The 15,750-nt window shown below is 39.0% G+C and overlaps 1 long non-coding RNA gene across 2 annotated transcripts in view; it reads left to right on the forward strand.

Annotated features, from left to right (window-relative positions):
• Positions 1 to 15,750, forward strand: part of LOC108976788 — a 74,268-nt gene that overhangs the window by 7,600 nt on the left and 50,918 nt on the right. For both annotated transcript variants that reach the window (XR_001993982.1, XR_001993981.1), the window contains exon 3: positions 13,023 to 13,045. This is a non-coding gene — a long non-coding RNA (uncharacterized LOC108976788). The remainder of the gene's footprint in view (positions 1 to 13,022; positions 13,046 to 15,750) is intronic.

A 15,750-nucleotide genomic window follows, 5' to 3' on the forward strand; every position in this document is an offset into this window, starting at 1 on the left:
TCCATATAGGCGCTTGATTCTGCTCGTTCAGTTTGTATGGCAGCTATATGCTATAGCAGTCAGATTCTAACAAAATTTTGGGAGTTTATAGCGTTGTTTTGGACAATAGTTTATGGTAAATTTCATGAAGATAACTCGTCAAACGAAACAATTTTCCATACAGGCGATTGATTCTGATCGTTCAGTTTGTATGGCAGCTATATGCTATAGTGATCTAATCTGAACAATTCCTTTGTAGACTGCACTATGGTCTTAGAAAATAAACCTTGCCAAATTTCGTGAAGATATCTGTTCAAACGAAACAATTTTTCATACAAGCGCTTGAGCCTCTTCAGGGTATAATAAAACACACAAGCACAAAAGTACAGTGACTGAAACGAGTTAAATAAGATTATGCGATTAATGCTATTTTTAACGCTTGGATAAGGACTACGCTGCGGTCTACGTTGCTGCTGTCACACACTTCCGAATGTCTGTCCATGTTGCCGTAGCTTTTGTGCTTGTTTGTGTACTTGGTTTGCCCATTTTAATGATTGCTCAGTGCGTACCCCTGTCGCCACGCAACGCCACGTCCAGTACCTTTGTTCGTTTCTACTATCATTTGTGCAAATAATTTCTACTCACTTTGCGCTCCTTTGAATGAAAGACAACGCCTGTGTCCGTGCAACCAATAGCTTAAATTATTTAGTAAACGTGACTGCTACTCTGCGGAGCTATGCTGATAGCACCATGGTCGCCCGCGCATGCTATTCGAGGACTTTGTACCTCGTCATGCTAATTCTGTAGTGATATGCCATTGCATTGCTTTGCTGGTTGTTGTAACTGGCTGCATTTGCGTTGATTTACATACATACATACATACATGTTTGCGTTTGTTTTTTGAGCGTGAATGGCTTCTTCAGTGGTCGCCGCTTTATTTCTGAACATTGCAAGTGTTTGCTCCAAATAGGCGTTGACGTTGCTGACATACTGTCACTCGACGCACCACAGCTCATATGGGTCAAACACTGCCACTCGTATGTCCTACTTAAGATTAAAAAACATATTCATACGTTCTTATTTTTTTCACTTTTTAGTACTAAGTATGTGTATAAAAAAATTTAGATTTTTTTTCAAAAATTATAAATATACCATTAAAATTTATGGGTTCACATATTTAGCAAAGGAAGTGTGCCACTGCGTCTCCTCTAATACTCCAACGAATTCTAATCAATAATAGTTTTAGTAAACAACTCCCATATTGGAAATCTTTGCAGCTTAATTAGGTTGACTCTATGCCATTTTACATTATACGCATTAACATTCAATATTCAATACCCGTGAGTAGTCTTTTATGCAATATACCCGAGAATTTTCGTGCATATAATTTAGTCCGTTTTAAATGTGATTGAAAGAGTTTAGACATCTCTGATTCACATCCTAAATATACTTATTCATTTTTGCGAGAGTGAGGTTGTGTAATGCTATGTAATGTCATCAGAGAGGTAGTTCTCTCTCCTGCTTTTTTGGACTCAAAATGGATTGACAAGAAGAATTTATTGCAAACTTCTTCTTCTTCCTTACTAGCGTAGACACCGCTTAAGCGGTTACAGCTGAGTTAAAAACAGCGCGCCAGTCGTTTCTCCTTTTTGCTATGTGGCGCCAATTCGAGATACCAAGTGCAACTAGGTCTTTTCCCACCTGAGCTCTCTAACGGAGTGGATGTCTTCCTCTGCTTCCTCGGCGGCTGTTGGAATGTCAAAAGTGACGAAATTGTCTACGACTTCGAAGTTATGACAGTCAAAAGTGACGTGGGAGCCAAGTTATGAGTGCGAAGACTTCTTGTTTGATAACAGATAAGATATTTCTTCTTGCCCTCGTTCTCTATCAAACCCGTTTGATTTGCTTCCTTCTCAAGTCTAGAGAGAGCACAACTAACGACGCGGTTGTTGAGACCAATGATATCATTATCATCGGCATATGCCAGTAGTTGTACATTTTTATAATTTCTCGATTCAGCTCTGGCACGTTAGGCGGTCACCTGCTCTGAAACCTCGTTTGGTAGCGGGCGTCCTTCCCGATCCTGACGAAGCTTTGGGTATTGCTCAAAGCCAGTTTACACGGTCGTCTTAGTTTTGCGGGGATACAAAATTCCGAAATAGCACCTTTTCGTGCTGTCAAAACACTAGAATAACATATAACAGTAAATTCTCAACCATTCGTTTGCCAGTTGTCTATCAAGAAATCAGCAAAATTATCCGTCATCCATCGTATTGTCCTGATTTGCCAACGTACATTACAATGTTAATTGCTAAGCATTTCCAAAAGACTGCTGTAATAGTAACTGATTTAAAAATAATGAGAGACAATAATTTTTTGGCATAACTTACCACTAATTACTCGCCTATTCTAGAATTAACACCTGTCGCAATGAGTGTAAAAGACTAACAATTATCATAGCAACAGCATCAGCAAGTATTCATACTACTAAAAGACTTGAGCCAATCAAACCAGTTAAAAATGCTCGTCCTTCCGGTAGCAGTTAAGGATGAACAGTATATGATCAAAGCGAGATAAGGATAAGAAAAAACATTGCAGACACAAGAAAAAGCGTCCGAGCACGACTAGCCACAAGCCAAGGCAGATGTTGTTAGTAAACAGTGACAGACAACTAGTACCACAAACTGGGTACTAAGCGTTAATAGGAAAAAGAAGAACAAAAGGGAGGACCACTTACATGAATAGCAACAAAGTCGCCGGAACGGTGACGGAGGAAACAGAAAAGAAAGGTGAAGTTTACAACGCAACAAAGTAAATTATGGTAAAGCGGGCAGGTGTGGAGCAAATAGATCCATTCGACGCCATACAACTGTACTACAATAATTGAACTGTGCACGTTTTATATGAGCTAAAGATCTTCCTTTAGTTTGTTCTGGCAGGCAACTGTACCCTCGGAAGACACGTTTGTTATACAAAAAGGTGAAAGTGATCAAATGTGTGTGGAGGGTGTCGATGCTGTAACGCCAAGCAGCCTGCGAAAATGCACAAATTCAACAATACAGTACGCTGACGTTTTGTTTCATAATCAGAGAAATTTATAAAGGTTACAAAATCGTATTGGGTCGGCCTTAAGACGAAGTAAATGAGAAAAATATGCATAACATTTTGCGCAAATCTTGCAATTCTTATTTTATAGGTGTATAAAAAGGCAGCTGCTTGCTGAATGTAAGATCAATAGGTCATATAAAATGTAGGCATATGTATTTGACTGAAATGCGTAGTTCATGCGTAACTGTTGCAAAAGAACAAGGTACGACTGAAAATATATTATGTATGAAAGTACAAAAAAATTGCAAATGTCTTCACTATGCACCATAATTTTGATTTTAGTTAATTACAAACGCAAATCATTATTTTTAATCATTTTGAATGTGAGGAATATTGTGCCGGTTTTTTCCCATTTGTATTTGATAATTTTAATCGTTTTATAGCGACTTACTTTATTCTTATTCTAAGAAGTTGAAAGAATCATCTTCATTGGCCATGACTAGTAAGAGTTTGTACTTCTCTTCAAACTCATATAAGATCATAGCATATGTAACACTTTCTTTAATTCTACGAAACACTATCTGAGAAAAGGCGAACGGTATAAAAACAGAGAACACCGAAAGTGCGATGAAATCTTAATTTCGATACGACCTGATGCCGCTTATTCCTGAATATAGTGAAGTGTAGTATTTGGTTGGTTAAGTAACGTTATGTTAGGCGCCCACTTGGACAGCTTAGAGCTCGTTACCTTAAGCTCCTTTATAATAGATTAAAATACCCTTACAAATTGACAAAGTGCTTTGAGCCTATCACAAATTTTTTGAGACGGCTAAGATCCGTTTCTGCTATATCTCCTGGTTCGCCGATAGATTGACTTCTGAGATGTTTCAGCATCAGACTTGCAAAAGCTTGATAATGGAGGAAAAAGTGTCTGTCTTATCGCATGTCTGCTTGTTGGACAATGTCCATTAAGAGCATTGCGGCAAGGTGAACTTTGCTAAGGGCAAATAGTTCAAAAGATCCTCCTCCTCTGTTCCACACTAGGCCAAAAGGATTTTGCAGTCGCACAGTACGGGTCGTTGACCAGCGTCTGTTAAGCGCATATGCGCGATACATTGATCCAATGCTAGAACGCAAGCTGCTAATGGAGATCCAACTCGAACCCATTTCAACGTGAGAGGGGCAAGGTTGCAAGTAATTCCTATGGTCCTATGACCAGACACCCAAACAAATCTGATGATGAAGTAGTAATGAAGTAATACTATATCCAGTGAAGACAGACATTTCTTAACTAGCTTTCAGCGCAAAGTTAGCGAGCTTATCGCTAGTATTGCCGCTTTGCTGTCGAAATGAATGCCGACTCCCCTGAAAGTGGCTACACTTCCTAGCAGGACGTCTTCGGCTACCTTAATAGCAGCGACTTTTGTCCGAAAGACACTACTGTGGTCCGGTAGCCTAAGATTGACGGACAGCTTCTTACAGAAAACTCTTCTTTCAACCTTACTTCCTAGCTTCGACCCATCCTCGAAAAGCTCAATGCGCCTCTTCTCCGACGACTCCTCCTCGTCCACATGTCCGTCGTTAATATGTGAGCAGAGAAATGGCTACCACAACAAGCGTCAACGACGTAGTGATTGATCCAAATTTTCTGGAAAATAGTTAAAGGAGGATAAAATTTCGATGTGTCCTCTTTCGAACTGATCCTTAGAGCATGGTTGCCTATGTAGGCCGCTCTCTTTCAAGTTTTATAGCAAGTCTAGCCTTTTCAAGTGGCCAGCACCAGACGAATACATATACCAACAAACTATTGGTTGAACTGCGGTTTCGCAAAACATCACCTTTGGTAAAAGGCCCCACCTTTACCCTATAAAGCAACCGATGCCTTCTTTACTCTTTCCTCAAAATTTGGTTCCATTATAGATTTTTATCAGGGATACGATATTATATATGAAAGCTGATCCATTTCGAGATTTTCGAGAGCGAAGTAGTGTCGCTTGGTCGCTTTTCAATTAAAGATCGCAACGTAAAATGCGCCAAATCGTTCCACACTATTCTTGTTGCGAAAATGCATTGAGCATTAGATCTACTTGAGTGACCCAACTTTCCCGATTTTTATGTATTTTGCCCTAAAAATAAGAATTATACAAAACGTCGCTACGAATTTTTAGTGTCTTTTGAGCGTATTCCGTACAATACCAACACAGCATCAGCGCCGTTGTCGCGCAAAAGCCTTATAACTCGTAGTAAAATAATTGCAACACGCTGCAAGAAAGCATGCGAAGAGGCATTGAGGTTGCCAGACATTGGCTGGGGCAGAGCAAGTCGAAAGCTGCAGGCTAATGCGTCTTACTTATAAATTTGTATATACATACGTAAGTATATAGGTGCTGTATGTGACTGCTGTCGATTCTACACGTTGTGTCGCTTCTTCCGCCCCTTTAAGGCACCCGCGCACACAAAACTGTGGCGAAAATTCCGGGAATTTTGTGTAACTGCACACACACAGACACCCGTACATACGCTGCTTTTAAGCAGTAATCCATGTAGCACCAGCTGAAATCCGTGAAATATTTGCATGTGCCGTACACGAAATGCTCACTTGAAACAGAAATCAAATAACTCTTTTTGCCTTCTTGTTGTAATTACTAAGCGTAGAGCGCTGCTGCCGCTCGGCTAGCCTCGCTTACTTGTGCTGGTTTGTTTCCTTCTTCGGTCATTATCCTTTGTACGTGCTGATTTCTATTTAATCTTATTGCTATTCTCACATCCTGCGCATTTGAATACCCAACCATGGGAGCGCATATTCCGTTTTTCTGTTCCTGAGTGCTTGCCATAGTGTGGATTTTTCTCATTTCATATTTATACAAGTTCACCTTTTATTCGTTTCATTTTCGTATTCCCATGTCAATAGCGCAGAACGTCTGAAGGGGCGGTCGTTTAACTCCAGCATCTAAATCAGACTGCCTAAGTTTCTCACACTTGTCGTTCTTTAATTTATTTGTTGATGTGAATATTAGATATGCATGTACTTATGTATTAAGATTTTATATTTCACATATGTTAGAACTCACATTCAATTCATACATATGTACATATATCTCTAACGGATACATTATTATTGAGAGAGAGTACTTTTGTGACCGAGTCCACATTAAGAAAAACCAAAATCTCACACCCTCTGCATGCTTGCAGAAGTCCAGACGCTGAACATAATTTTCGACGGTTGTCAAGCATAAATCGGCCGATACTGCCGCAATTTCCCTTTCGATATTCGTACGAAGTTCATCAATCGTCACTGGCTTATTGGCATTGACCATAGAAATAGTCTAACGGCGTCAAACCGCATGGCCGAGGCGGCCAATCGACTGAGCCATTTCGTGAGATAACACGTTCACGAAATTTGGTTCTCAATGAATGGTTTGTGACATTTGCTGTGTGGCTTTTAACGCCATCCTGTTGAAACCACATATTGTTCAAGCCCACATCATCTAATTCGGGCGAAAAATATTCGGTTATCATTGAACGGTAGCGATTCCCAGTAACGTGCCGGCCTTCATCATCATGAAAGAAGTACGGCCCAATGACGCCGCCCACCAAAACACTGCACCAAACCGTAATTTTTTCGAGACGCAATGGTGACACATAGAGTACGTGTGGATTGCTGCCTAACCAATAACCCATATTTCGCTTATTGACGAAGCCATTCGGTCAGAAATAAGCCTCATCGCTGAAGCTGATTTTTCGATGAAATTGGATCATTTTCAAATTGTTGATCAGCACAAATCACGAACATACGACGAGTTGGTTGGTGGTCAAGCGGCTTCAGTTCTTGCATCAATTTAATCTTGTAGGTATGTAGGCCAAGATCTTTTCGTAAAATTCGCCACAACGACGTCACATACTATATGTTCCCAATGCTGGTGAACGACGTGTGCGAGATATATTTGGGTCTTCCTCAATTGATGCGCTAGCGGCAGCAATATCCTCGACACTACGGACACTTTTTTTCACTAGCACGGGAACATTTTGTAGTGACTGTGTATTTCATTTTTTCCACTAGACGCTCAATTGTTGATCTGACAGGACGATTATGGCGCTCTTAAAGTTAAGACCACTGACTCCGAATTTTGGTAGTAAATTTTAATAATTTCGACTTGTTGTAGGCTTATATATCTTTCTATGATGAAAGACAAACTTTACTGAAGAGAAATGTCAAAAGGGCGGGGGAAAAATATGGCGTCGTTTGCTGTCCCTATCGGTCTACTTTTATGGTGTTTTAAGTGTCAGTATGTTTGTGTTATCGGTGCAAAAATGAGCTTCGAACAAAGAGCTAAAATTAAATTTTGTTTTAAAATTGGTAAAACTTTTACCGAAATGTTTCAATTGATGAAACAAGTTTATAGCGATAATTGCTTATTCCGTTTTCAAACAAAACGTGCGTGAATTCATCGCCAATTGCTGCAAATAGATTCGTCTTTTTCCCTAAAAAGCTGTTCAACTATAGCATATAGCTTCCACACAAACTTACCGATGAAACTCAAGTCCTTGGATGGAAACCTTTTAATTTGACAAGGTATCTTCATGAATTTTTGCATGGATTATTGTAGAGGCCATTTAAAATGACCGATTAAAATGAAAATGAAGATACTTTTATAAGTTTGAGCACAATTGTATCCTGTTCTATAGTATAAGTTTTCAAAGATTTTCATTCAAAATGGAAGAATCCTTAGACATTGGTTGGTCGTGCTAGATGCATATAGACACAAAGTGAACGACAAAATGAACGAAATGAAAATTCTATACTCCATAGAAGTGCCGGGAGCCGCTATAAAACGCGGCAGAATATTTACTTCCAACACAAAAAAAATGCATAAAGTCACATTCGTAGGAGCTTCAGAGCCCATACATACATTCATATACAGGAAAAAATGCATATATACGAACAGTGCAACAAAGCGGCGAGGGCGACGGCACACGAGAAGAAAGAATTCCACAGACGCGTACGCAACTTATGCACAGCAACAATTGCAGCAGCCGTCTACTGTGAAACAACAAAAATTGCAGTAATCATATATTGCAATGAGAGTGGAAAAAGTGCGCTGAGAAAGTAAACGAGAAACGCAACGACAGCGCGTGGATGAAGGAGGACATTAGCCGAACATCGCGAAGTACGCTGAAGAGCCACTACAACTCACGCCTTAATAGCACACGCATTCTTGTATGCTTGAATATCGAACACAGATAAACACATAACACAATTTTTAAATAGACAAAAAATATTACATCGGCGCATTTAAGATTACAACAAATATGCAAATTTCCTCAGCTTGGAGTTATGCATATAACTTTTTCTTAAACATAATCCAGTTTCGCCTATTTACCACATGCACTTGTAACGCAACCGCCATTGTGGGCACCCCATTGCAGCCACAACAACAATAGGTGCATCTTCGTACCGGTGCGAAGTGAACACAAAAAACACAATTTGATGTGCAATTGTGTGCTTTGAACTATCATATTGTTGTTGGTAATTCTCTCGTAATTAACAGACAAAACTGCCGGTGCATTTTATCATACATATACCAGTGGTGTATGTGACAGTGAGCAACAGATGAGAGAGAGAGTTTCTGCAATGACGGTTTGAGGTTGCCAGACTTTTTGTAAATAAAGTTAAATTTTCAAAGGATTTTCGTTAATATTCCAGCCTTTGGAAAATTATTAATTTATACAATAAGAAAATATATCGGAGGTTAAAACGATATGTCAGTTTTGTTCTAATATACTACAGATTTGATGTAGTCATTTAAGGCTTTCATGTAATAAATGAATTAATTCATTACCAATTTTGCGCAACATTTGAGTAATATTTTGAGAACTTTTTATCATTTTTTTTTTTCAAAATTCAGCCAGTGGCCGGTGGTTTCCACAGGCACCGCCCAAAAACATCTTCTCGCGGTGGTCAGCATAACAGACGAATGATTTATCTAAAATCAAAACATGAAATTTCATCGGTTAGTAGCTGAGTATAGGTCGCTCGATTGAATGATTTGGAAAATATTAATTTTTGGCAAAGTTGCAACAAAACGTAATTTTTACTACAAATCAGTTGTAAGCGAAAAAAAGCCTTCGTTTAATCAAGGGAATTTTAATATAATAATATTGCTTCACTAGTTTCTGAGAAATCGTGACCACCGATTTTGAAAACGTTGCTTCAAAAAAAATCATGATCGAATATGACGGACCGCCCTGCCCAAGGTCTAAAGGGTGTTCCCCTATTTGTTTTTTTTTTAAGAAAAAATCACAGAATCTTCAAATTTAATGGGGAATATTTATTATCATTCGAAAGAACATTCTTTTGAATCTATTTTTTTTATGATCGAACATTTCGACTGGTAACTGGCGAATGACACGCGTGATGTTTTGTTCCAAGGCCTGAATCAAAGCGGGACTGTGCGCATAGACTTTAAACTTTACATATCTCCACAGGAAAATGTCTAACGGTGTGATATCACATGATCACGAGCTTTAATTTCATCCATCAAATAGTCGGTTATCATGGCGCAATAACGGTCGCCATTGACGTTTATGTTCTCGCCGATCTCAATTTTGAAGAAACATGGACCGATGATTCCACCGACCCACAAATCACACCAAGCCGTTATTTTTTCTGAATGAAATAGCAGCTTTTGAATCTCTTCAGGTTGCTCTTCGTCCCAAATGCGGCAATTTTGCTTGTTTATATACCCATTGAGCCAGAAATGGGCCTCATTGCTGAACAAAATTTGGCTCGAAAACCTCGAATCTTCTTGCAACATTTCAAAAGCCCATAAAGCGCCGTAATGTCGTTTGGGAAGGAGAAGGGACTTCAGTTCTTCCACAAGCTGTATTTTGTACGCTTTCAATTAAAGATCTCGACGTAAAATGCGCCAAGTCATTCCATTCGTCAATCCGAGTTGCTGCGAACGTCGCCAAATCGACTCTCCACGGTCTGCGTGCGCACTCCTCAGCTACGGCTGCAATATTTTCATCACTTCGTGCTGAACGTGATGTAGTCGGCAGAAAATTATGAAATAATGAAGTCCCAAGGTCCTAAGATGAGTGATGGTGTTGCAAATAGTAGGCTCAGTAGGCCGATTGGGTTGACCATAAGTTGAGCGAAGCGCGCAAAACACATCCTTTAATGTTTAAGGAGTGAATGATTTCGTAATGGATTTTGCCAAGAAACCTACGCTACTTTAAAACATTCTGCAGCTCGAATACAATTTCTCACGAAATGGCAACATACAATGTCTTCTGGCGCTTTTTAAAGTTGTTCGACAGCTTCCTAACAAAATAAAAAAAACCTCAAGGCAACAACACATAGTGGGCAGAGGTAGAAAAAAAAACAAATTCCATTCATAGTTTTTATTTTGCCACCTCACTGCCACTCTCTCGGTGCTTCTGCGCACCCAATGGTCCGTGCTGTTTGTGTGTGCCGATGCGCCACTCTGCTTTTACGCTCAGCACAATTATTGCTCCAACGCTGCTGCTACTCCGCCATTGGTTCTCCATTTTTGTTCTTGTTTACTTATATTTGCTTTTCAGGGATTCGCTGCCACATGTAGCTATTGCCATTTGCCGTATATTCGCCTACCTACACAATTACATATTAATTTATTTGCATCCGAAGAAATTCCCGACAAAGTGCTGCGGAGACAGGTTGAATTTGCTCCTTTTTGTGTTTGCGTTTATGTTCGGTTTTTATTTTATTTGCGTTTATATGCATGACATTTGTTATATTTTGCCTTTAGTATTCGCAGCTTTTAATAATTTTATGGGTGCAACAATCGATGCCGACAATGTCTACAACAACTGCATCCGTTGAGCATGAAGCAAAGATCACAATAATATAGTAAGCAACTATTCGTACCGCAACAACAACAATAACAATATCGGTAATAAACATTTCACCGAAACCAGTTCTAAATTGTTGCATTGCAATGACAACAACAGCAGCAGCAGCCACAGCAGCAAAAACCATCGTCATCAGCAGCACCGTCATCTGCCACATAAACAACGAGCGCAACAATGTTGTCCCTCCACGTTGGGTTGCACATTGCTCGGTTATTGCCTAAGCTTTTGCTATATTATTGCCCCCACGAAGCATTTGCCTGGATGACTGCTTGACAGCCAGACTGTCAGTGCGCCGTCTGCATTGCTCTCTATTTCTATGTCTGTACATGCGTTCCCTGAAGCGTCTGCACGGCGTCTTCTTCACTCTGCTGATCTAGCAATGGACTTACTTCGTTTTGCTTTCATTACCTTGTCGGCTGGTGCCACGCTCGCCTCAATTGTCTGGTTGCCGCTTGCCTTGCAACTCCAACGGAAGTCAGCACTAACGCCGTTGCAGTCAGTTTTGAACTGTTAATGTTGCTTTTATTATTGCATGCACAGTGCATATATGGGATAGTTGGTGCTGGCCTAGGTCATTGTTGTTGTTCCCAACAACATTTCGTGCAGCATGGCTGAGCATTGATTGTCATTGCTTACGATAACGAGCTAGTCGTTCTTCCTTTTCATTTTTCGGCGCCAATTGGAGATTCCAAGCGTAGAAGGGTCCTTCTCACAGCTGGAATCAGGAGTTTAGGAGTTTCCAGATCCATGTCGCAAAAACCGGCAACCCATGTTAAATAGTTGCTTTTTAAGAATATAGTGCCCAATGTAAAAGCTGCGGGCAATCTCGTGAAGTTCATTACCGGCTACGCCCAAATGAGGTCAACTTGTTTGGAACTGATAAGTTATAGAGCAATTGCGATTTAATTTCGTAGACTCAGATTGCGTTAGTTGCGTTAGAGGCGTAACTCCACAAAACTAACTTTAGCAAAGACTTATGCTTGGAAAATGACCGGAAAACGTCCCATAGGTATGGAAGATTTGGTACGCGGTCCTGCGACACCAGCACTAATGCTTTTCAACATTTTCGAGCGGTCAGAGTACCTCCGATTAGCAGTGGTTCATGCGTTTAATTAGTCCATTCAGACTCTTTGCAGAGGGTAGGTTTTAACTTCTTTTTTTTCCTTCTACCCAATTTTTAATGCTATCCCTCGGGGTTTCATTCATTACTAGGTGGAGTAGCGGTGTGCATTCCAGCATGACCTCTAGTGCTGTCCTCGGGCACGTACGCATTGCACCCACTGTATAGACGCAGTCTTTGCAGTTTCGATAGTTGAACCCCTACTGAAATCTGGAATTCACGGGGTTCATCCATCTGCTAATCTTTGGCTTACACCCCCAGGATTTACCAGCCTTTGTGACTTCGACCATGGTCAGATCCACATGTTACTTTCACCGTAAATTGGAATCCGTAAGATCCGAAGAGAGACCCAAATATTTCTCCTCATTTGTTATATCTTACTGCGTCTACCCATAGAATGATTACACAGAATGATCTTCATAAGACTAAGACAGGCTATGTCTGTGCCTAGAGTCTGTTTTGTTCATGAATATGAAAAAAATTTTGGAATGCTGATGATAAATACTTTTTGGATATGTGCAACCTTAAAGTTCGTAACAAAATGTATGATACCACATTTAGTGGAATATTCAAAATTAAGAATTTGTGGTTTGTAAAGTAATGCGGTAAAATATGGACTTGTCCCTCACTTGCCTTACTAATGAATACAATATGTTAACCGCAAAAGAAGTTTTTCAATTCGACAAGTTAACCACAAACACAAACACAACTCCGTGTTTATGCACGCTCCTACACACCCTGTGGGAAAGCTTTAAACAAGAGCTTTCTAAAGCCTGAAGCTCAGATGCGGTGCTTCTGCTTTTTGGTATATATTCTGTGCATTATCCATGCAGAGGCCTCACTTGGTCTAGCAAATGTATTTCGGTGTCAATGACCGCTATGACAACCGACTATTTGATACATGCATATATACTTACATAGATACATACATATATATATTTCTTAATATACTATACTAATGTTTTTCTTTTGCTCTTTGCAGCAGCTTGAACTGTTACATTTTTTGTAAGTACATACATATTTTTATATTAAGTTAATTTTGAAAAATTAATCATTATTTATGCAACTTAGTAATTTGAACTGTTGCATATGGCATTTCTTCCACGATAAGTGTTTAATAACTAACTCGGCTGAAGAGTAAAATCCATGGATCTGATTATTATTTCAAATATACTCATATATTTATATCACGGACAGTAAAAATTTGCAAATTAAAAGCACCGAAAATGACACAAAGTTAACAAATGCACATTCGTATTCTAATTTCTTCAAAAACGATCTAAAATAATATTTCAGTAATTGCGGAGAATATTTGCTTACCTTGTTTTAATGAAGCCTCACAATAAAAGTAGTTAATTTTCTCAGCGTTATTTTAATGTTGTAAATATTTCCATAGCATTAACCTCTGTGTAGTTGTTAATAAGATTTTTGTTTTAATTTTTTTCGCTTTACAACTTTCAATTGTCCAATCGGCAACAAGGAACTTTACGACTTTTAAATAGCTATTAAACTTCCTCCATTTATGTGGTTTTATGGCCTTTCGAAGGCGAAGTCGTATTGTGGAAACGCGTCATTTCGGCATATGGTCATGTGAAAATCCCGAATAAAATGGGAAAATGTGTAGCATGTTTTTATGTACTTGACATTTCAACTTGACACATGACATACAAACAATTCTTGTATAGCTTTTGTATTTTATAGAGAACCAGTGTTGTGTTTGCAAACCGGTCAAAAGGTGTAAGAAAGGGTTGTAATCGGTATTTTGATCAGCAATCCTAATTAACTTCAGCTAAATAAAGGCGTTCGGTTTTTTTATGTATGTACATCTATTTACTATGGTTAACAGATTGAAGAGTAACTTCAATGAATAAAAATTTCGCTGCCCAGTAATTTATATAAGTAGCTAAGTTCAATTAACAATATTCTTTGTAATGCTTTTCCATTAAGCATGTGAAAATCAGAAAATCATAACAAATAAATATCAAGTATAACAAGTAAGGAAGGACTAAGTCGATACATATACTATGTGGTAGTAAATCAGCCAGATATATATATTTGTTTTAGGTGTATGGGGCCTAAGTGTAGTATTGATTCAATCCACTGCTGATACACATATATACTGTTATCAGGAATGGATTTTCCACAAATTTCAATTATATATGTCGATATTTTCGGCAAAAGTTTAGCTATATGTACGCATTGGAGTCCACATCTTCGGTGTGTGGCCTTGATAACTTATGGTCTGCTTTTGAATTTTTTTGTTTTTTAGATACCCTTGTGTTCACACCGGCTCCGATAAAGCCCTCTTGTACCATCCGGTTATAAAATTTAATGTTCCAGGTGCATCCTCGATGTTGACCTAATTAGCAATTTTGTATATCAATCTGGAGTTGGCGATTAAAAGTTAAAAGCTTTCAATTATCAAGGTTTTGTGGTCGCCGATTAAGCTCAACTCATTTTTAATTTAAATTCAAGCTTGCGCGGATGAATGGACGGACAGGCTGTCACCCGGATTCAACTCCTCTCGTCATCCTGATCATTCATATACTCTTATGAGCAAAAAATACTAAGACCTTGTTCATAATTTTAAAATTCTTAATTTATTCTTCATAATCTATGTCGTCCCCCAAAGTAATTCCCCTTGGTCCCAATACACTTGTTTGTGCTCACGTTTTTTCCCATCCTCGATGTGTTCAATTGACCCAAAACGGTTTGTACCGAGTTTGCTGAATAGCCAGGAGTCAATCGGAGCTAAATCATCGGCACGATATTGGTTAAAAATTTACCGAAAAACTCACGAAGAATCAATGCAATATGCGAACGTGCATAATCGTGGTGCAAATACCAAGAGTTGTCGACTCTAATTTTGGTCTCGTCTTACGAATAGCTTCGCTCTTAAATAGTATTCCTTGTTGGCAGTTTGGTCGATTGGAAGGAATTTGGAGGAATCACACCTCGATAATCGAAGAATACTAAAACTATCAACATAACCTTGATTTTTAAACTACCTTTAAAGTGGTTTTCCGACTTCGGCTCACTTTCGCGATGATAGTCGGCCGATTGATCGTCTATTTTGCGGGTCGTAAGCTTAGATCCAAGACTCATCGCCAGTAATATTACGTTTAAGGACATTCTGGTAGTCGGTAAGCATTGTTCCCTAAACAGAATGCAGTGCTGTTTTTCGAGAAAATTTATTGATTTTGAAACCAATCATGCTTTCACGTTTCTTAGGCCCAAATGATCTTTCAAAATGGTGGTCACTGATCCTTCCGATATTCCAAAATCGCCATTAGCAGACTCTGCTGTTAATCGTCGATTATCAAGCACCAATTCCTTTATTTTATTGATATGTTGATCATCAGTTGAAGTTGATGGCTGTCTTGGACGAGGTTCGTCGTCATAGCGTTCTCGACACTTATTGAATAATTTGTACCAGTCAAAAATACTTGCTCACAAAAAACAATTATCACTGTAGACCTTTTCCAATATTCTTAACGTTTAGGCAACAGAAATTTGATTCCGCTCACAAAATTTAATGAAACTTTTTTATACTCTCGCAACAAATTTGCTAAAGAGAGTATTATAGTTTTGTTCACATAATGGTTGTTTGTAAGTCCTAAAACTAAAAGAGTCAGATATAGGGTTATATATACCAAAGTGATCAGGGTGACGAGTAGAGTTGAAATCCGGAAGTCTGTCTGTCCGTCTGT

This window comes from Bactrocera latifrons, unplaced genomic scaffold (assembly GCF_001853355.1).
Source record: "Bactrocera latifrons isolate USDA-ARS-PBARC rearing strain unplaced genomic scaffold, ASM185335v1 scaffold_8, whole genome shotgun sequence".
NCBI classification, from domain to species: domain Eukaryota; kingdom Metazoa; phylum Arthropoda; class Insecta; order Diptera; family Tephritidae; genus Bactrocera; species Bactrocera latifrons.